We start from the raw sequence: 21692 nt of genomic DNA on the forward strand, positions 1-21692 counted from the left end.
TTAAACATCTTTCAGAAAAGGGTATGGCTTGGCAAAGATCCCCCTTGTGTTAATAGTTCAATTTAGCACTAGTAACATGCTGTTTCTTTCTAAATGCTCTTTTTATATATAATGAGCTTATCTACCCAGATGTTGTTATAAGCAACAGAATCAAAAATGTTTGGAAAAAGTGTTTATCAAGAATGAGTGGATGCTTAATGCATATCCAGTGGTTAGTTTTACCCTAGGACAAATCCAACACTGGATTCTGGTTATCAGCTCTTGTGTTATATGTAACTGCACAAATTGCTGCAAAAGTAGTTATGGAATATCTGAGCTTATTCCAGTAGTAAAGAGATTAGGTTTATAAGTGGTTACTGGGCTATTGACCCAAAGGTCTTTTAAGTCTAGCTGTGCATGTCCAATATAATACTAGAGAAACCCAATATAAAAGATCTTGTCTAAATTCAAGATATTAGTTAGCAACGACTATCCATATCTAGCAGGGTCATAGGTGAAATCCCTGGCAGGAATTTATGGTTTCCCATCTAGTCATCCAGGCTACACTTAAACAGGGTCACTGAGGGGCTTTGTTTGATGTGAACTGGTAGCCTATTCCAGAGGAGTGGCAACGTCTGAGAGACATATTTGTCTCTCCAGCAAATCCTATTTATGTCTTAGGCCAGGTTAAGGTCCCTGGAGCGGGTGACTGTTGTCCCATTTGACTTGCATATGTGCAGCATTTCCCTTTGGTTTGGATCCGAGATTGCTGTGTAGGCCAGGCACAAGTCTCCTCTAAGTAGTCTGTATGCTACTGAGTACAGTAACAGTGATTTCAGTCTGTCAATGTATGACTTGTGCAGGAGACCCTGATTTTTCTTGGTTAGAAATCTCTGACATTTCTCAAGTTGCTGCAGGTGCCTGGTAGCGTACATACCAAAGGGAGCACTGCACTCAATTATTGACCTGATGAGTGTTGAATACAAGGTGTTATGACCCCTTTCACTTTTGATTCAGTGCCTTTGCTAATGAGGTGTGCGACATATAATGCCTTCCTTCACACAGTAGACACATGGTTGTCAAAGTTTAGGCTACAGTCAACTTGCGTTCCCAAGTCTGTCACCACTGAGTTGCTACTTAGGGTATTATTATTTACATAGTAGTCTGCAGGGATATTGTTTTTACTGAAGAGGAGGAGGATGCATTTATTTTGCATTACATTTCAGTCCATGGCTTTAGCACCAATCATTGGTGTGTATAAGTCCCTCTTGAAGTATACTGACATTGTTTGGGGATGCAATGATTGCACCAAGTTTGTAAACTTAGTCAGTTATAGCCCCTCTTTTTTGGCATGAACGTCTGAGAAGTATATCCCAAACAATAGGGGGCCCAGCATTGACACCTGTGGAACTCTGCTTGGTGACAGGTTTGCTGGTTGAGGTAAAGTTCCCAGCTTTGACTGACTGTGATCTGTTGGTGAGCCAGTTAGCAACCCACCTGACGACATAAACTTTCCCAGTTGAATATCAACCCTTATCGATGAAATGTCCGAATGTGGGATTGTGTCAAAGGCCTTGACTAAGTCAAGGTAGGTTATAAGCACAAATTTTCCTTCGTCTGTGGCTCTGGTGATGTTTTTGAAGAAGTTCACCAGGTTTAACAGGCATGATCTGCCTTTGACAAAACCAAACTATGTTGGATCAAGGGTTTGGCGATCACATATATCCTTATTTATAAGGTCCTTGATGATTCATTCCATGGCCTTACAGATGAGGCTGGTTAAGCTTATGAGTCTGTAGTTCCCAGGGCTGTTGCTGTACCCCTTTTATGAAGGGGGGATAACAGTTCCTGTTTTCCACTCAGCAGGGACAAAACCAGTACTCAAGCTGTGGTTGAAGAGAGTACATAATGGAGTTGCTGATTCATGTGTTGTTGTCAGTCTCACCTTTATTCTCACTGATGGGTCAGATCCAATGCATCGGATCCATCTTGGCCTTTCCAAAAGCTTGATGTCTTCAGCAAACCTCATGGGCATCCTTCCCTACCAATAATGCAGTTCCCTAACTTCCCCAGATCTCGTTTGCCATGCTGCGAGGAGGTTCAAATAGCAAGATCTGGGCAAAGTTTATTCTTTATTCGTAATTTTTTATTTTTGTTAATATCTCTGTAGTTAAATCTCTTTTACCTTAGAACTTTCTATCCCTTCTTTACCAGCCTTGTTGGTGTAATATACACTTATTTACCCTTTTAGTGTTTTTTGTTAGTGTCCATTTTACTTAGAGGGGTCCAACTTGCACTTGTTTTAGTTGGCGGGTGTTTTGCCTTTCTTCCCCTTTGTCTTTTACTTAAATTTATTTTAAATTTTACTAAATTTTACTCTAACTTTCTCATTGTGTGTGTTTATTCCTGACTGTCCCTGGTTAGCATCCATTTAAGTTAAAGGGCATCTAACTAATATCCTTTTAAGTTAGAGGATGCCCCCCCCCACACACACACACTTTTTTGCTCTACTTTTTGATTTTTTACTGAGCACTACTTAAGATGTCTCAAAAAGAAGGGAAGCCACTTGGATTTAAAAAATGTGAACAATGTAGTACAAAGATGCCTCTTAGTGACTCCACCGTATGTGTGTACTGCTTGGGGCCTTTTCATCTACAGGAATCATGCTCAATTTGCCATGCCTTCAATCAGAGCGTGCTCATGCAGCACAAGAACAAATTGATCCTAACAGGATTATTGCAGCCCCCTTTTTCTGAGGATATTTCTTTCTTCTTCTTCTTCCAATCTGAGAAATCTGAAAAACCTGAAAAACATCCTTCAGCTCCAAAATCCTCTTTGGAGGCGAAACAGAAACAGCCAAAGCTGTCTGCTCCAGAGTAACCATTGGAACAATCAGCATCTCCTGAGTCCAAGACTATATCTGAGCAAAAAGAACCTTCTGTTTTGAAGTCAGCTTCAGCCTCTTCGACTACAAAGTCCTCTGAGTTCCAATATTGGAGCCAATCTCCTTCCTTGGAGCTGATCACTTCTCAGCCCCCTTCTCCATTCCTCACAAGATCCAGATCTCTGACCCTTTCTACTCTGTCAACCAGGAGTCTCTCCAACAAAGACGTGGACAGGGTCATGCAGAGGCTGTTGAAGACCCCTGCTTTGGCCAAGCTTTTATTGGATCCAAGCCCAAAGGAGTTTAAATTACAGAGGGACATGTTAAAGGAACTTTCAGACTCCCTCCAAGGGACGGTAGCTGACGCTATGGCAGATAAAGTCAACATGCAGCTTGCCAGCTTCAATTCTGTCATCGACTTGCCCATAAGACTCATTTCATATGCAGCAGATGGAGCGAGTAGGGAGGCGGGTTCAGGCAGGCACAAAAAGAGGAAAGTGTTGCAGAAAAGAGAAAATCCCAGGATGCCAAAAACTCACTTACCAGCCTCGGTAAGAAGCTGAGATCCCTCATAAAATCATCCAGAGCTAGTTACGAAAATAAAATTGCCAAAGATTCCAAAGACAACCACAAGGCATTCTATAGCTATGTCAAGAATCTAAATGGCAATGCTCAGATCTGCTCTGAGCTACAGCAGAATGGCATTAAATATATTGATCAAAGTACAAAAGCTGCAAATAATCGATAAATAAGACACAGTTCGTAGAGAAAAACCACCTTTATGAAACAGCAAACGGCAAAGCTTTCGGGTATAACCCTTTCTCAATGCTAATACACACTCTAAAACCAATTGAGTTTAAATACATCTCAAAATATCACATGACATGCAGCCCAAAAAATCATGTGACAAAATAAATAAAGCAACATAAAAAACTTCAAGTAATAAAACTAATGCATAAAATTGTAGTGCATCAAGAACATACAACACATTGAACGTATCAAACAATAATAAATCTAACAATATAGTTTAGTTTGTTGCAATTTAATGAGGATGGGTTTTAATGTAACCATGTAACCATGTAATTTAATCATGGAGGATGGTCAGCAGCCAATCTAAGGATCCATTCATATTCCTTAGTGTCAAGCAAATTATTACAATCCCCACCCCTTAATGATATATATACATGGTCTATAACTCTAAATCTAAACCTATGGTTAGAGCCATGTGCAATTATATGTTTAAATAAAGCATTCTTATTAATAGCTCTTCTGATTTCTGACTTGTGTTCAATAATACGTTCTTTAAGCTTCCTTGTTGTTTTGCCCACGTAAAAAACGGGGCATAAAACACAGGTTGCTAAATAAACCACATTACTGGTAGTACAGGTTGCTAGTAAATCAAACTTATATACTTTACCAGTTATCGGATGTTTGAACACATTACTCTCAGTGCTCATGAGATCAGAACAACAAGAGCAATTCATGCCACAAAATGTACTGGATCTAGAGTGAATAGGTAAACTAAAACTTCTATTAAAGTCCTTATAACATAACTTACTCTTCAATGTTCTCATATTCCTGTATGAGAAATGTGGTCTATCATCTATAACAGCTTTGACATCATCCGATGCCATTAGAGCAACCCAGTTCCTTATTATAACCTTCTTAACCAGATGTGTCCTAGTATTATACAAAGTGATGTATCTAATTTTCGAATCTTTTTGTTTAACCTTACTTAAAGTAGAAGTGGGTTCATCATCCAATAAAAAAGTTGGTTTAAATTTTGTATTTCTATCAGCAATTATCTGATTTTTTAAGTCTAATAAAAAATTAGAATCATACCCACTTTTCAAAAAATCCTCCATCATTTCATCAAGTTGACTTATAAAACACATTTCATCTGTGTTTAACCTACTAGCCCTACTAAACTGTGATGTCACTATGCCTTTGAAAACATGAGGGGCATGCATGCTGGTGTTAAAAATATACCTACCAGCATAAACCTCCTTCTTGTGGACACTAGTATGAAGAGAACCTTCCAGTAATTGTACTCTAACATCAAGGATAGCTATTGTATAGTCTGAAAAATCCATCTTGAACTTTAGAAAATTCGTAGTTGCATTCAGGTATTGCACATATTCAGCCAGCTGAGACGAAGAGCCTCTCCAAATCATAAAACAATCATCAACAAAGCGTTGATAAAAACATACATACTTATTCAAGGGATTATTATTACTACAGACATATGTTTTCTCCCACTGGTTTAAAACCAAATTGGCATAAGTATTAGCAACTGATGTGCCCATGGCTATGCCAGTCAGTTGTAGATATAGTCGCTCATCAAATAAAAATACATTATTAGTCAAGACTATGTCCAGGAGAGAACAAATATTTTCTGTATACATTGCTGTTACAGTAGCCTGTGAAATCAAAAAATCTCTAATAGAGTCAATGCCATACTTGTTAGTTATGACTGTAAATAAAGATGAAATATCTAAGGCTACAAATAAAAAATCACCTTGATTCAGAGAAGTAATATTTGAATTATTATACCAATACTGTAATTTAGATATAAAATCTGTAGTATCCGTCAAAACATTACTACATTGTGAAAGAAAAGGTTGTAGTTGTGTCTGGAGGTAAATAGAAATAGGCTCAGTGAGCCAACCACGTCCAGACACTATAGGCCTCATAGGGGGATTGCTTATTGATTTATGTATTTTTGGGAGGCCATAAAGCTGTGGAATTACCGGACAAGGGACATTAAAAAAAATGAAATAAGTCCAAGCTAATGTCACCATTAATTTGTAAATCATATATCAACATGTTTACTGAACTTATACATTTCTTAACATCTAAATGTGTAATGCATTTAAATGTATTGCCATCCTCGAGTAAAACAGTCATGGACTGCAAATATTTTACTCGGTCCATTAGAACTACCACACCCCCTTTATCGGCTTGTTTAATAATAATGTCATCCCTAGCTTGTAGTGTTTTCAAAGCTATGTGTTCATCATGTGTTAAATTGTAGCGCTTCATTTTCAAACTTTCAGAGTATATATCCCTCAGCTCCATTTCACATAAATCATGGAAAGCAGTTAACACAGGTATACTAGCAAGAATAAAGGTACTACGTCTCTTGCAACAGGTTTGAACAAAGCAGGAACCACCAAACAAAAGTTTAAGATTAACATTTCTAACAAATTGTTTAAGGTCAGTCAAGGCAGTGACAAGATCATCACTAGCCATTGGAATAAAACTAAGTCCCTTTTGCAGCAAAGAGTAATGCGAGTCTTCTAAGTCAAAAACAGACAAATTTAGAGTACCTTTTATTATTTTCGGCTCATTTTCCCTTGCCCTAAAGGGCTGTCACTCTTTCTTTTAATTGGAGCCGCAGCTTGCCTTGTTAGCGAGTTACTTCTCAACACAGAACGTTCTGAGATCTTTTCCGGCTGGTCTAGCTGGAAATACTTATGTGACAAATTCAATGTTGATTGATAAGTTTTTTTAGCGCCATTCAAATGCGCGCCACTATCTCCATTCCGTTTGTCTTCATCGCCATTGTGCGAGCACACACTCAAACCAGCTGCGTCCAACGTCGTCACGATGGACATATTCTCATTCATCTGTTTCAACGAATTAGCAGGTGCCAATTCCTGGAGTGACAGGCTAGCCGGCAAATAATCTGTAAAGTCATCCAGAGTGTCTAAAAGAACTTTATTAGTATGTGTTACATTATTATAATGCTTACTTGAGTCATACTTCGGCCAAGAGAAGATGTGACCTCTTTGGAAATCATTGACATCACGGATAAGTTTACTCTTTTTAGTGGCTTTAAGTCTATCATCAAGAGTTTGTATTCTATCAAGCATTTGCTGATAGACATTCACCATTTTACTAAAACAAAGCATGGACATGATGGTATTTTCCATAGTCATAATTTCTTCCTTCAGCTCATTTTCACTAGCGGAGAAGAAATCATTCATAAGAGCCATATAATCGAGGTTCAGCTTGATATTCAATTGCTGCCAACGTTTTAATAAATCCGGGTAAGCATTCCCATAGGAGGGCATTTTTAAGATTCTCAATCCTCTTGGAACAATGCCCCTGTCTAAATAAGCTGAAAAACTAAAACGTTGCCATTGTAGGCGCTTAAAGGCACCTACCTTTCTCTCTAATAATTGTAACTTCTTATTGAAGTCCACAGTACTCTCAACATTAGACGAACCATCATTCTCAGTATCAGGACATGTTATAGAAACAAACTGCAAGAGCGGATTAGTCTCATTCACTAAAAGAGACTTAACTGAATTTGTAGTTTTCAGAACTTCCATAATATTAAATAGATAAACGGGCTGCACAAGTTCTTCTGGTATTCTCAAACAGCAGCAAAACACCAGAACAAAGTACAAAAGCTGCAAATAATCGATAAATAAGACACAGTTCGTAGAGAAAAAACACTTTATGAAACAGCAAATGGCAAAGCTTTCGGGTATAACCCTTTCTCAATGCTAATACACACTCTAAAACCAATTGAGTTTAAATACATCTCAAAATATCACATGACATGCAGCCTAAAAAATCATGTGACAAAATAAATAAATAAAACAACATAAAAAACTTCAAGTAATAAAACTAATGCATAAAATTGTAGTGCATCAAGACCATACAACACATTGAACATATCAAACAATAATAAATCTAGCAATATAGTTTAGTTTGTTGCAATTTAATGAGGATGGGTTTTAATGTAACCATGGAATTTAATCCTGGAGGATGGTCAGCAGCCAATCTAAGGATCCATTCATATTCCTTAGTCTCAAGCAAATTATTACTATCCCCACCCCTTAATGATATATGTACATTGTCTATAACTCTAAATCTAAACCTATGGTTAGAGCCATGTGCAATTATATGTTTAAATAAAGCATTCTTATTATTAGCTCTTCTGATTTCTGACTTGTGTTCAATAATATGTTCTTTAAGCTTCCTTGTTGTTTTGCCCACGTAAAAAATGGGCTCTTGTTGTTCTGATCTCATGAGCACTGAGAGTAATGTGTTCAAATATCCGATAACTGGTAAAGTATATAAGTTTGATTTACTAGCAACCTGTACTACCAGTAATGTGGTTTATTTAGCAACCTGTGTTTTTTGCCCCGTTTTTTATTATTATATTATATTATATTAAATTATTTAAACATATAATTGCACATGGCTCTAACCATAGGTTTAGATTTAGAGTTATAGACAATGTACATATATCATTAAGGGGTGGGGATAGTAATAATTTACTTGAGGCTAAGGAATATGAATGGTTCGCTAGTGAAAATGAGCTGAAGGAAGAAATTATGACTATGGAAAATACCATCATGTCCATGCCTTGTTTTAGTAAAATTGTGAATGTCTATCAGCAAATGCTTAATAGAATACAAACTCTTGATGATAAACTTGAAGCCACTAAAAAGCGTACACTTATCCGTGATGTCAATGATTTCCAAAGAGGTCACATCTTCTCTTGGCCAAAGTATGACTCAAGTAAGCGTTATAATAATGTAACGCATACTAATAAAGTTCTTTTAGACACTCTGGATGACTTTACAGATTCTTTGCCGGCTAGCCTGTCACTCCAGGAATTGGCACCTGCTAATTCGTTGAAACAGATGAATGAGAATACGTCCATCGTGACGACTTCAGATGTAGCTGGTGTGAGTGTGTGCTCGCACAATGGCGATAAAGACAAATGGAATGGAGGTAGTGGCGCACATTTGAATGGCGCTAAATAAACTTATCAATCAACATTGAATTTGTCACATAAGCGTTTCCAGTTAGACCAGCCGGAAAAGATCTCAGAACGTTCTGTGTTGAGAAGTAACTCGCTAACAAGGCAAGCTGCGGCTCCAATTAAAAGAAAGTGTGACAGCCCTTTAGGGCAAGGGAAAATGAGCCGAAAATAATAAAAGGTACTCTAAATTTGTCTGTTTTTGACTTAGAAGACTCGCATTACTCTTTGCTGCAAAAGGGACTTAGTTTTATTCCAATGGCTAGTGATGATCTTGTCACTGCCTTGACACACCTTAAACAATTTGTTAGAAATGTTAATCTTAAAGTTTTGTTTGGTGGTTCCTGTTTTGTTCAAACCTGTTGCAAGAGACGTAGTACCTTTATTCCTGCTAGTATACCTGTGTTAACTGCTTTCCATGATTTATGTGAAATGGAGCTGAGGGATATATAATCTGAAAGTTTGAAAATGAAGTGCTACAATTTAACATATGATGAACACATAGCTTTGAAAACACTACAAGCTAGGGATGACATTATTATTAAACAAGCCAATAAAGGGGGTGTGGTAGTTCTAATGGACCGGGTAAAATATTTGCAATCCATGACTGTTTTACTCGAGGATGGCAATGCATTTAAATGCATTATACATTCAGATGTTAAGAAATGTATAAGTTCAGTAAACATGTTGATATATGATTTACAAATTAATGGTGACATTAGCTTGGACTTATTTCATTTTTTTAATGTCCCTTGCCCGGTAATTCCACAGCTTTATGGACTCCCAAAAATACATAAATCAATAAGCAATCCCCCTATGAGGCCTATAGTGGTTGGCTCACTGAGCCTATTTCTATTTACCTCCAGACACAACTACAACCTTTTCTTTCACAATGTAGTAATGTTTTGAAGGATACTACAGATTTTATATCTAAATTACGGTATTGGTATAATAATTCAAATATTACTTCTCTGAATCAAGGTGATTTTGTATTTGTAACCTTAGATATTTCGAGTATGGCATTGACTCTATTAGAGATTTTTTGATTTCACAGGCTACTGTAACAGCAATGTATACAGAAAATATTTGTTCTCTCCTAGACATAGTCTTGACTAATAATGTATTTTTATTTGATGAGCGACTATATCTACAACTGACTGGCATAGCCATGGGCACATCAGTTGCTAATACTTATGCCAATTTGGTTTTACACCAGTGGGAGAAAACATATGTCTGTAGTAATAATAATCCCTTGAATAAGTATGTATGTTTTTATCAGCGCTTTGTTGATTGTTTTATGATTTGGAGAGGCTTTTCGTCTCAGCTGGTTGAATATATGCAATACTTGAATGCAACTACGAATTTTCTAAAGTTCAAGATGGATTTTTCAGACTATACAATAGCTTTCCTTGATGTTAGAGTACAATTACTGGAAGGTTCTCTTCATACTAGTGTCCACAAGAAGGAGGTTTATGCTGGTAAATATATTTTTAACACCAGCATGCATGCCCCTCATGTTTTCAAAGGCATAGTGACATCACAGTTTAGTAGGGCTAGTAGGTTAAACACAGATGAAATGTGTTTTATAAGACAACTTGATGAAATGATGGAGGATTTTTTGAAAAGTGGGTATGATTCTAATTTTTTATTAGACTTAAAAAATCAGATAATTGCTGATAGAAATACAAAATTTAAACCAACTTTTTTATTGGATGATGAACCCACTTCTACTTTAAGTAAGGTTAAACAAAAATATTTGAAAATTAGATGCATTACTTCGTATAATACTAGGACACATCTGGTTAAGAAGGTTATAAGAAGGAACTGGGCTGCTCTAATGGCATCGGATGATGTCAAAGCTGCTATAGATGATAGACCACATTTCTCATACAGGAATATGAGAACATTGAAGAGTAAGTTATGTTATAAGGACTTTAATAGAAGTTTTAATTTACCTATTCACTCTAGTTCAGGTACATTTTGTTGCATGAATTGCTCTTGTTGTTCTGATCTCAAGAGCACTGAGAGTAATGTGTTCAAACATCCGATAACTGGTAAAGTATATAAGTTTGATTTACTAGCAACCTGTTCTACCAGTAATGTGGTTTATTTAGCAACCTGTGTTTTATGCCCCGTTTTTTACGTGGGCAAAACAACAAGGAAGCTTAAAAAATGTATTATTGAACACAAGTCAGAAATCAGAAGAGCTAATAATAAGAATGCTTTATTTAAACATATAATTGCACATGGCTCTAACCATAGGTTTAGATTTAGAGTTATAGACAATGTATATATATCATTAAGGGGTGGGGATACTAATAATTTGCTTGAGACTAAGGAATATGAATGGATCCTTAGATTGGCTGCTGACCATCCTCCAGGATTAAATTCCATGGTTACATTAAAACCCATCCTCATTAAATTGCAACAAACTAAACTATATTGTTAGATTTATTATTGTTTGATATGTTCAATGTGTTGTATGTTCTTGATGCACTACAATTTTATGCATTAGTTTTATTACTTGAAGTTTTTTATGTTGTTTTATTTATTTTGTCACATGATTTTTTGGGCTGCATGTCATGTGATATTTTGAGATGTATTTAAACTCAATTGGTTTTAGAGTGTGTATTAGCATTGAGAAAGGGTTATACCCTAAAGCTTTGCTGTTTCATATAGGTGTTTTTTCTCTACGAACTGTGTATTAAATATATTGATCACAAGGATATTGGCAATATCCTGGCAGATCGATTCAGTGCCAACTACACCCCCTCTCAGCCCCTAAAGGGCCCATCTCAATACTGCAAGATTGCCAAATTCTGGTAATAATGGCCACACAGGTAAAAACTGCACTCTCCAAAGCTAAGAATACAGCATCCATGGGACCAGATGACATCCCGGTCTGTGTACTGCATGAACTACAAAATGAACTGGCACCTCACCTAAGTGTCATGTTTAATCATAGCCTCACCTCAGGCTTCGTGCCCACTGAGTGGCACACAGCTATAGTTATCCCACTCCACAAGGGGGGATCCACCTTGGATCCTGGGAACTACCGCCCCATCAGTCTGACGAGCCTGATCTGCAAGGCCATGGAAAGTATTATTATGGAACTTATAAACAAAGACATTGGCAACCTTCAAACACTGGACCCCCCCACCCAGTTTGGGTTCGTGAAGGGCCAATCTTGTCTCCTGAACCTGATTGACTTCTTCGAATCAGTCTGCAGAGCTGTGGATGAGGGTAAGTCGGTCCAGACAGCCTATATGGACCTCGCCAAGGCCTTCAACACCATCCCTCACTCTGGAATCATAGATAAACTTACTAAGCTGGGCATTAATCCCTGTGTCACTCGATGGGTTTGCCAACTGGCTTACTGACAGAACCCACACTGTAAAAGTAGCCGACTCAAAATCCAGCCCCAGACAAGTGACAAATGGATTACCTCAGTGTACAGTCCTGGGACCGCTCTTGTTTGGCATCTACTTCTCTGAAGTACAGGTCAACATTAAGGGACTCTGGCTAACAAAGTTTGCAGATGACTGCAAACTGGGAGCCATTATTGAATCCCCAAATGATGTGGATATTCTACAAAAGGGCCTTACAGAAACAGATGCTTGGTGCCACAGGCATGGGATCAAACTCAGTGCCAAGAAATGTATAGTTATCCTCTTTGGGGAAAATACATGTACCCGTGAATTACCACATAGGTGACAGTACACTAAACACTGAAAGTGTGATAAGTGACTTAGGGACACAGGTGGACAGTGGTCTCACCTTCGATAACCACATCGCCACAACAGTCAAGAAATCCTTCCATGTGGCACACCTCATCACTAAGGGCTTTTCATCCAGAAAAAAGGAGGTCATTGTCCCACTGTACTCTTCCCTCATTAGACCCATAATAGAATACAATGCGCCATTTGGTATGTACCTCTCAAGACATCTGCAACAAGTGGAAAGGCCACAGAAATACCTCACTAAAAGAATCACAGGCCTAAAGTAAATGCCCTATGCTGACCATCTAAAAAAACTCCAGCTATACTCTGTCACATATAGTCTACTCAGAGGCGATCTCTGCTTAACATACAAGGCCATGTCATACCCAGAGCTGTTGGACATGCTGCACTTAAAGAAATGCCAATCCCTCAGAGCCACTCACTCCAGGGATCTAAACCTGGTCATCACAATGAATAAAACATGCTGGAGAGATAGGTTCCTGACCCAGAGATTCCCCAGACTCTGGAATAGACTTTGGCCCTTTTCAAAAGGAACCTTGATGACTGGATGGGAAATAGGAAATTCACCCCAGGGATCATGTCAGTCGTCCTGCTAGACAGGGGTCCTGGGAAGTAAATATTGTGGGAAGAAATAGCCAGGGAATTGTTATGGTTAGGCTTGTATAGGCCCTAGGGCCGATAGCCTAGTACCAACCTATTAATCTGTATCAGGAGAGAGGCCTGGATGTGCCTTCGTGATGTTGCGTTGCCCTTCAAGTCTTCTTTCGTTAACGCTCCCTTTGATAGCTCATCTGTCTTTGGGCCTAAAGTTGAAGAAACACCAGGTGTGAACAGGAAGGTAAGACCTCATCTGCCATTGGAGTACGTTTTTCTGCACCTACCCAACCATTCCCTATGGGTCAGAGAGGTAGTGGGAAAATGTGATTCAGAAAAATCAGAGGTTTTACCAGGACACACAAGATGGAAGTTACCCCAGAGGCAGAGGGGGTAACAGTAACAGAAGATGCCACCCTCGCGGCAGGGGAGGCATGCAGAATCAGTGCTCCAGAGAATCTTCTTTTGGTGGACCCTTCCAGCGCTCCTGAAGCAGTGCCTGATTGCTCGCCTGTGGAGGCAGTTGGGGGATGATTGTCTCTGCACCTCAAAACCTAGCTAAAGATAACAAAAGACAAATGGGTGCAGAACATAATATCCAGGGGATATATAATTCCCTTCTCCTTCCCCACTCCTGTAAAAAAGTTAGTTCCAGATATTCCACACAGTCAAAAGGAACAAGCAACATTAGAAATTCAAATGTTACTAAGACAAAGAGTCATCCAAGTTGTCCCCGCAGACCAGAGAGGATCTGGAACTTACTCAAGATTCTCTTTAGTTCAGAAGAAAACAAGGGACTGGAGACCCATCTTGGATCTTAGCAAACTGAACAAATCTGTGAAAAAGACCAAGTTCCGGATGGTGACACTGCAGTCCGATTCTTCCATTTTTGGAAAGAGACAATTGAATGTCCTTTATATACCTTCAGGATGTGTACTGTCACATACGAATGGAAAGACTATCCAGAAGGTACGTGCACTTCCGGCTAGGAGCCAGGCACTTCCAGTTTCAAGTTCTGCCATTTGGTCTCACTACAGCCCGCAGAGTGTTCAACAAATGCATGGCAGTACTGACGGATCACCTGAGATACTGAGGATTCTGGGTGCCTCTGTATGTGGACGACTGGCTCATAACCGCCTGACCAGGCATCTTCTGCTACAAGCCAGGGACTGTACTCTTTAGCTTTGTTCCTCCCTAGCCATTACCATAAATTAAGGCAAATCTACTCTAGAGCCATGTCAAAATTTAATATTCATAGGAGCAGAAATAAATACAGCTACATTGATTCCAAAACTCTCTCACGACAGGGTTCGCAATCTCTGCCTTCATGTAAAACTGTTAAGTCAGGAAGACATAAGCCTCTGTAAAACTAGCTCTTCAGGTTCTGGGGAAGATGGCAGCATCTATCATACTTATTCCCCTAGCTCATATGCATATGAGAATACTTCACTGGATACTTTCTGCACAATGGTCAATCCTAGATCTTCCAGTGTCGCACAAAATCCTCATAACCACCTCCTGCAAAAATGATCAGCAATGGTGGATTCACTTTCCCTTAGTTTCTCAAGGCTGTCCCTTCATTCCCCCTCAACCCCAAGCCATGGTGACCACGAATGTTTCCCAGATGTCGGGGGGGGGGCATTATCTCGGGAAGACAGTTCAAGGAATCTGGAAGGATCACGAGGCTCATTTTCACATAAACGTCCTAGAGATGAGAGCGGTGCTGTTAGTGTTGCAAGCATTTAGGACCCTCTCCCTCTGGGAATGATAGCAATCCAGTCAGACATGTCAGTAGTCTGGCACATAAACAAACAAGGAGGAACCAGATCTTACCCTTTTTGTGAAGAAGCTGTAAGGGTTTGGCAATGGGCAATGGCCTCCAACCATTTTCTGATTGCAATGCACATCTTGGGGAAAATCCAGCGTGATTGCAGACAAATTGAGCAGAGCCAGATTTTGGCCACACGAGTGGTCCCACAGTCAGAAAGTTGCAGAAGAGATTTTCCAAAAATGGGGCAAGCCTTGCTGCGATCTCTTTGCATCACCCGCCAATGCCAAATGCAGCAACTATTTTGGACTGATCCCTCCCATGGGAGAGTCACCAAGGGATGCACTTGATCACAATTGGCCTCCGGGACTCCTCTATGCTTTCCCTCAAATTCCCATGATTCCCAACTTGATACAGAAAGCAAGTTTGTTAGAGACTAAGATAATCCTGATTGCCCTCTTTTGGCCTCATCAAATCCGGTTTCCTTTCCTTCAATCTCATTTTGTGGACAAACCATGGATTCTGGGCCCTGCTCCAGACCTTCTGACTCACCCTTCGGGAATGGTACATCCCAGCCTACACATCCACAAATTGGCAGCTTGGCTGCACGAGTTCCCCTCATCGCCATGTTTCCTCTCCTTTCCTCCCCAGTCAAACATATTTTGTCGTCTTCCCATAAAATTTTTACACAAAGATTGTGCAAGAGTAAATGGACCAGTTTTGTAATATGGGCCAGCGATAATCAGATCCCTTTTCTGTGCTTGTACATTCTATTCTAGAATTTCTAGTGAAACTTTTTCATGAGGGAGCTGCAGCTGCCACTATTAGAGTCCAATTGGCAGCAATTTCAAATTTCCATGCCGGAGAAAATACTTCTACGATTATGTCTCACAGGCTTTGTAAAGCCTTTTTGAAAGGAACAATGATGATAAGACCCCCATACAAAAATCCAACTCCTCCCTGGGATCTGAATTTTATTTTGACAAATATTATTTGTCCTCCCTTTGAACCTTTGGCCACATGTGATTTGAAATTTCTATCATGGAAAACACTATTTTTAGTGGCTATTAACTCAGCTAGAAGAGTTTGAGTTGCAAGCCTTGTCTGTGAAGCCCCATACCTGATTTTTCATAAGGACAGAGTTTCTTTATGTGCTAATCCGTCCTTAATTCAAAGGTTGTGTTGGAAAGTAACCTAAACCAGTCTATTGAGCTGCCAGTTTTCTTCCCAAATTTCCAAAACAAAGGAGAATGCTCTTTGCATCTTCTGGAGTTACATAGACACATATGCTTTTATTTGCAGAGAACTTCAGAATTTAGGAAATCTGATCACCTCTTTATATCCTACTCTGAAATTAGAAAAGATCAACCAGTTTCAAAAGTTACCTTATCTAGATGGCTCACACTTTGTACATCCTACATTTACAACTCTAAGAACAGAGCTCTTCCTTTACCTGTTAAACCTCATTCCACCAGGTCGACAGCTAAATCTACAGCTTTCCAAGCAAATTTATCCTTGGACAACAGCTTTGCCGCAGCTATGTGGGCAAAACCCCATACCTTTGTTACTCTTTACAAAGTGGATTTGGCCTCCAGGAGTAGAGCCTCTTTTGGTTCTATGGTTCTGAGGAATAGTCTTCCATGAGCCACCCAAGAATCAGGTTGCTTGGGATGCAGTCCCATCAGTGAGAATAAAGGCAAGATTGACAACAACACATAAAGAAGTTATGTACTTAACATAACGTTCCATGTGTGTTGCCCACCTTGACCTTTATTCTCGCAGCCCACCCTCCATACCCCCTTCCTTCACTCTTTCGAGACCGAGTAGCTATTGGGTTTACAGATCTCCATAGCCTCCGAGATACTGTCTTTGCCTGATTTATACACACACACACACATATGTGTGTATATATATATATATATATATATATATGTGTGTGTGTGTGTGTATGGGTTCCCTTCAGAAGCTCGAAATACTGAAATGTCGAATTTCAGTATTTTGATCCCAAGAAGCCGAATCCACATAATAGCGAAAGTTTAGAAGCGCGAAATTCAAAACCTCGAATACTGGAGGTTTTGAATTTCGCACTTCTAAAGTTCTGCTATGGTCATGTGTTCAGGTAAGTGTGTGTGTTAAGGGGTTTGGGCAGGGGCTGTGGTGTGTGTCAGTGTGTTTTGTTGCTGTGATGTGTGTTTGTGAAGAGAAAGTAGCTTGTGTGGGGGTGTTTTGTGTGTGTTTGTATGTAGTGCGACCTTGGAGTGAGAATATTTAAGTAGGGGGGTGTGGGGGCACAGGGGGGCTTGCCCTCCTGCTTTCATGTAGTAGAGTGATTGTGTGTGTTTGTGTGGTGAATGGTGTGTGTGTGTGTATATATAGTAAAACCCGAAATTCAAAACTTCCGGTATTCGAGGTTTTGAATTTCGCGGTTTTTACTTTTCGTTGTTTTGTGGATTCGACTTCTTGGGCTCAAGATACTGAAATTTGAGATTTCAGTATTTCGAGCTTCTGAAGTGAATCCATATATATATATATATATATATATATACACACACACACACACACACACACACACACACACACACACACACCTAAATGAAGGCAGTTTTTTTTAAATGTCTAAGTTACTGGAGGCAAACAAGATCTGAGGAGATTAGGGAACTGCATTATGGGTGGGGAGGGAGCGTTTATATCACTTATCGAAAGATGAAAATAATGAACATTATTTCATCGGCCCCAAAACATCTAAACATGAATATAGCGAACATTCAGAACAGCAAATTTTTTCCCATGGAACAAATTTGCTGTTCCGAAACACATACACACAACACAAGCACATCAAACAAACAACAACCACACACATACACTTAAATTCCTACATCTAATGCTACACTAAACTAAACATACACTACTATCTACCCACTTACCTTAACCCAAACCCTAACCCCAAGGTCTGTCACTATCACACACTCACCTAACCCACGCCCTAGCCCTAACTCACTTAAACCGCCCCTAACCCTAAAGTGTGTCACTATCGCACACACGCCTAACCCGCACCCTAACCCTAACGTACAAACAATCTCACACTTACCTGAACCCAATCCGTAACTTTCCACCACAGCGCTAAGAATAGTGAAGCCATAGAAATGGCCAACCGAATTCTTTCCTGAGGAAAGAATTCGCTGTTCTGCAGCTTTGCTATTCTTAGCGTTTGCTAAATAGTGTTCGATATCAGAACATTCAAAGTTTGAATACTTCGATGTTCTAATATAGACCAGGGAGGGATGCCCATGAGCTTTGCTGAAGCCCTCGAGCTTTTGGAAAGGCCAAGATGAATCCGATACATCGGACCTGACCCATCAGTGAGAATAAAGGTTGAGATTGACAACACACGTGGAACATTATGGTAAGTACTTAACTTCTTTTTTTTAGACCATTAAAAACACAACGTGGGATGCCCGTCCGGTCCCTTAGAGGCTGTGTTTTTGGACTTGGAGAGAGCATTCATGACTTGCTTTTTGGAGATGCAAGGTGGTGAAAATGTAGAGGGGGAATGCTTTGTGGAATGTTTGAAGGGGACAGGGGAGGTGAAATTTTCTCCATATCTGTCAGCTAATAGTTTAGCTCTTTTCATTGGATCAGTGTGTGTGATGCCATCCACAGCTGGTTCAGCACAAGTCTGGGTCCTACCTTTTAGGTTACGGATATAGCTGAAAAATGTCTTATGGATATCCTTAGCTGTGGTTGCAAATTTTTTTTCGAAGTTGCCCTTAGAGGATTTTATAAATTGCCTTATTTGTTTGGTCAAGCAGCAGAGGGTATTCTTCCAGTGCTGGGACCTCTCTTTTAATTCTTAGACAGCAACGTCTTCCTCTTGTGTAACTTATTAATGCTAGATGTCCACCATTTTTTTTTCTTGAGGATCTTGTTTTGATCCCAGCAGGTACAGCTATGACAGTACATTTGTGCGAGTGCTTGCACAGACCATTTGTGTATACCTTATTATAGTTGTCAATGCCATCTGTGGGAACAGGAGCTTGGAAATTATTTATACCATCCCTTAGGAGGGTATAATTAGCTTTGGTGAAATTTTTTAGCCTGATTTCACCTAAGAGGAGTTCAGGTGTTATAGCTATTTCAAATGTGCCTGATTTGTGATCAGATTTAACCAGTGAGGGTCCTATACTTCTGGTGGTGCAGTGGTCACCCATGTTGGTGAGGCAGATTATATTTTCTTACTAAATAGGTTTTCTTTCATGTAGATCATGTCAGATATTCAGTATGATTAATAAGCAGTTTCAGAATATTTCTTTGATTCAGTATTTTTAAGAGAATTCTGAGATATTGCCCTCCCCTTTATTCCATATCAGCAATCATCGGGTTAGGGGAAGCATTTTGAAGACAGTAAGTTTAAGGATATTTCTGATCCAAGGGCTCATATCTGCATAATTAAGGATCAGATATTTGTTCATTTTTGGAATTGTGTTAATGATAGACACATTTCAGATACAGCTTATTACAAGCTATTAATTTAGAAATTGGAACTCTTTTCTGATGACAAATTAACATTTATAAAACAAAGAAGGAGAAGGTTACTGTCTCTCATGTTTTTATTCCATTGTTTGAAAATGGGAAACCCAAGCACCGTGCTGACTGGGGAAAGGAAGGATTTGCCGCTACTATTGTAAAGTAGTGGCAGATCTGATAGAATAATGTATTTAGATGTAAAACTCCCAGAAACAGGGCAGGTTTAACCAACACCTTTACTAAAGCATCTTGGAACCCATCACTGCTTCATATTGTATAGATTCTACTGTTGATTGGTTTATTGGCACAGATGTCTGCTAATAGGACTGTCCATTACTAAGGAATGGTGGACTCAGAAATAGACAATTATAATCAATTTTTTGTCCTTAACCAGAAATTTCACTAAATAACAATTGTTTTATTGGCTCCAACTGGACTTTGTATGGATCAAGAAAAATAGTCAACATTGCTTCAGTTAGCATCAGACAGTGCTTCCTAGGTGTTTGGGATCAATCTGTTAGGCATGTTTGCATCATCCATTTGTGGACAGTTTTTTGGAGATATCAAATATAGAGAAATATGCAGATTTCGTTAGTACCTTTCTTCATTTTCTCCCATGACTTGCAGTCATAGGGACCAGGGGAGGACTGATCCCTGCTGTTATTATGTATTTAATACTGGTAGAAATATTGTGGCTATTCTGAATTTTTTCTGTGTCTGTACCTAAATACTTTATTTCATGTATGGATCCCATCAAATTTTTATGGTATGATCCCAGTTATTCTCACTAGGAATAATATATACTTATCAACTAAACAGTATAGGTTAATTAAAGCACCAAAAGGAAAATTGGATAGGCTTAAAATGTTCCACAAGGGAAATAGTATACTTATATTGTAAATCTGTAAGCTAAAATTGTATGACTAATCTGTCTAGACTGCCCCACAGCTACTTCATTTTAACTTGTTTGATAACCTCTCCAAGCTCCACTGTGTACTGAAGTTTGTTTGTTTATTTCGGCTTTTCCTGGTTAGGGGTCGCCACAGCGGAACTCCAGTCCGCTAATGATTGGCAGTAGATTTTGACATGCTGGCTTGCTGGGCCTAACGCGCAACCTTTAACGAAGGAATGCCCATTCACGCATGTCGCCACACAGAAGAGGCTCTAACTGAGAATTTAATGGGCAACGTTTAACTGTGAGGCGACAACGCTACCGCAGCACCACCACCGCAGTCTCATCAGCAAATAAGTTGCTGATCTTGTTTCTCCAAGTGCTGTGTCACTAATTAAGGTTATGGTTTGGACCAGAATAGTCACCTCCTCTGGGACTTGCCTGCACTATCCATGTAATATTTGTATGTGTTCAATTTCCAGTTCTTCTTGCTTCCTTCTCAGCCTTTTGTGTGATTAATGTTGAATGCTGTATTAAAGGATAAGTCATGAACAGTGTGGGGTCATATGGTCAACTAGGTAATGGAACTTCTATTGAGCTGTTCCCATTCCATGGGAGAGAAGGGGAATAGAGTCTAAACCCATGATTGCCACTTGGCAGACACTGGATGATTTTGTTTAATACGTATGCACACATGCATGTGTGAGTGTGCATGTGTGATGATGAGGATGACCAGTGTGTGAGACTATATATATGACTTCGTGAAGCTATTCCATAGTCTCCATGGAGAGTTATAGAGAAAGTGGGGAAAATAGACAAATGTGTGATATTAGGGACTTGATTATCTGATGTGATTGTTTCTGATTGTAGGCCATTGTGATATGACATGTATACAGCCCCATCTCCCCAGAAGAGATGTCCTAGGTTGACACAAGATGAGACAGCCTTCTAGAGACTGGAGGGGGCTTAGGTTTTTTTAATGCTTCCTGAAAAAATAAATAGAAGATATTCACTGGATCCATGTTGTTGTTTTATCAGCCAGTTTTTGTCTGGTAGGATTTAGATGCCTTAATTCCATTTGCTTGTTGTGCTTGGTCAGTGTTACTGGATTCTCTTTTATAGTGTTGTCCATCACCTTACTCCTAGCTAAAGCCTGTGTCACTGGTCAGTATATCTGGGTTCAGATCATCCTAGCCAGCATGTTCTCTGCTCTAAAGGTACCTGCCTGGTGCTAAAGAGCAGGTAAGATGGTTGGCTGAGGGTCTGCCATTTCACTCGGGACATTAGGATGAATTTTGTGAATGTCCCAGTACTTATTTCATAACCTCTACAAGCTCCAGTGCTTACTTTATTATCCTCAGCAAATAGGCTCCTGATTCTCCTTCTTTGCCCTTCTTCCAAGTAACTGTTCCCTTTTGGTTACACCATTCATTCTATTCCTTATTCCCTTCTTCAACTTGGGGCAGTTCCTTCGGGTTCTTTTGTTAGAATGTTTGTGTTTCAGTCCTTACTCTCCTAACCACCAAAGC

General features: G+C 39.4%; 1 protein-coding gene across 1 annotated transcript in view; it reads left to right on the forward strand.

The window, feature by feature from the left end:
• FLII (FLII actin remodeling protein) overlaps positions 1-21692 on the forward strand; it is a 945835-nt gene that overhangs the window by 863752 nt on the left and 60391 nt on the right. The gene's annotated exons all lie outside the window — the stretch shown is intronic.

The sequence above is a fragment of the Protopterus annectens genome, chromosome 12.part0 (genome assembly GCF_019279795.1).
Source record: "Protopterus annectens isolate FY-2018-M chromosome 12.part0, PAN1.0, whole genome shotgun sequence".
Lineage (NCBI taxonomy): Eukaryota > Metazoa > Chordata > Ceratodontiformes > Protopteridae > Protopterus > Protopterus annectens.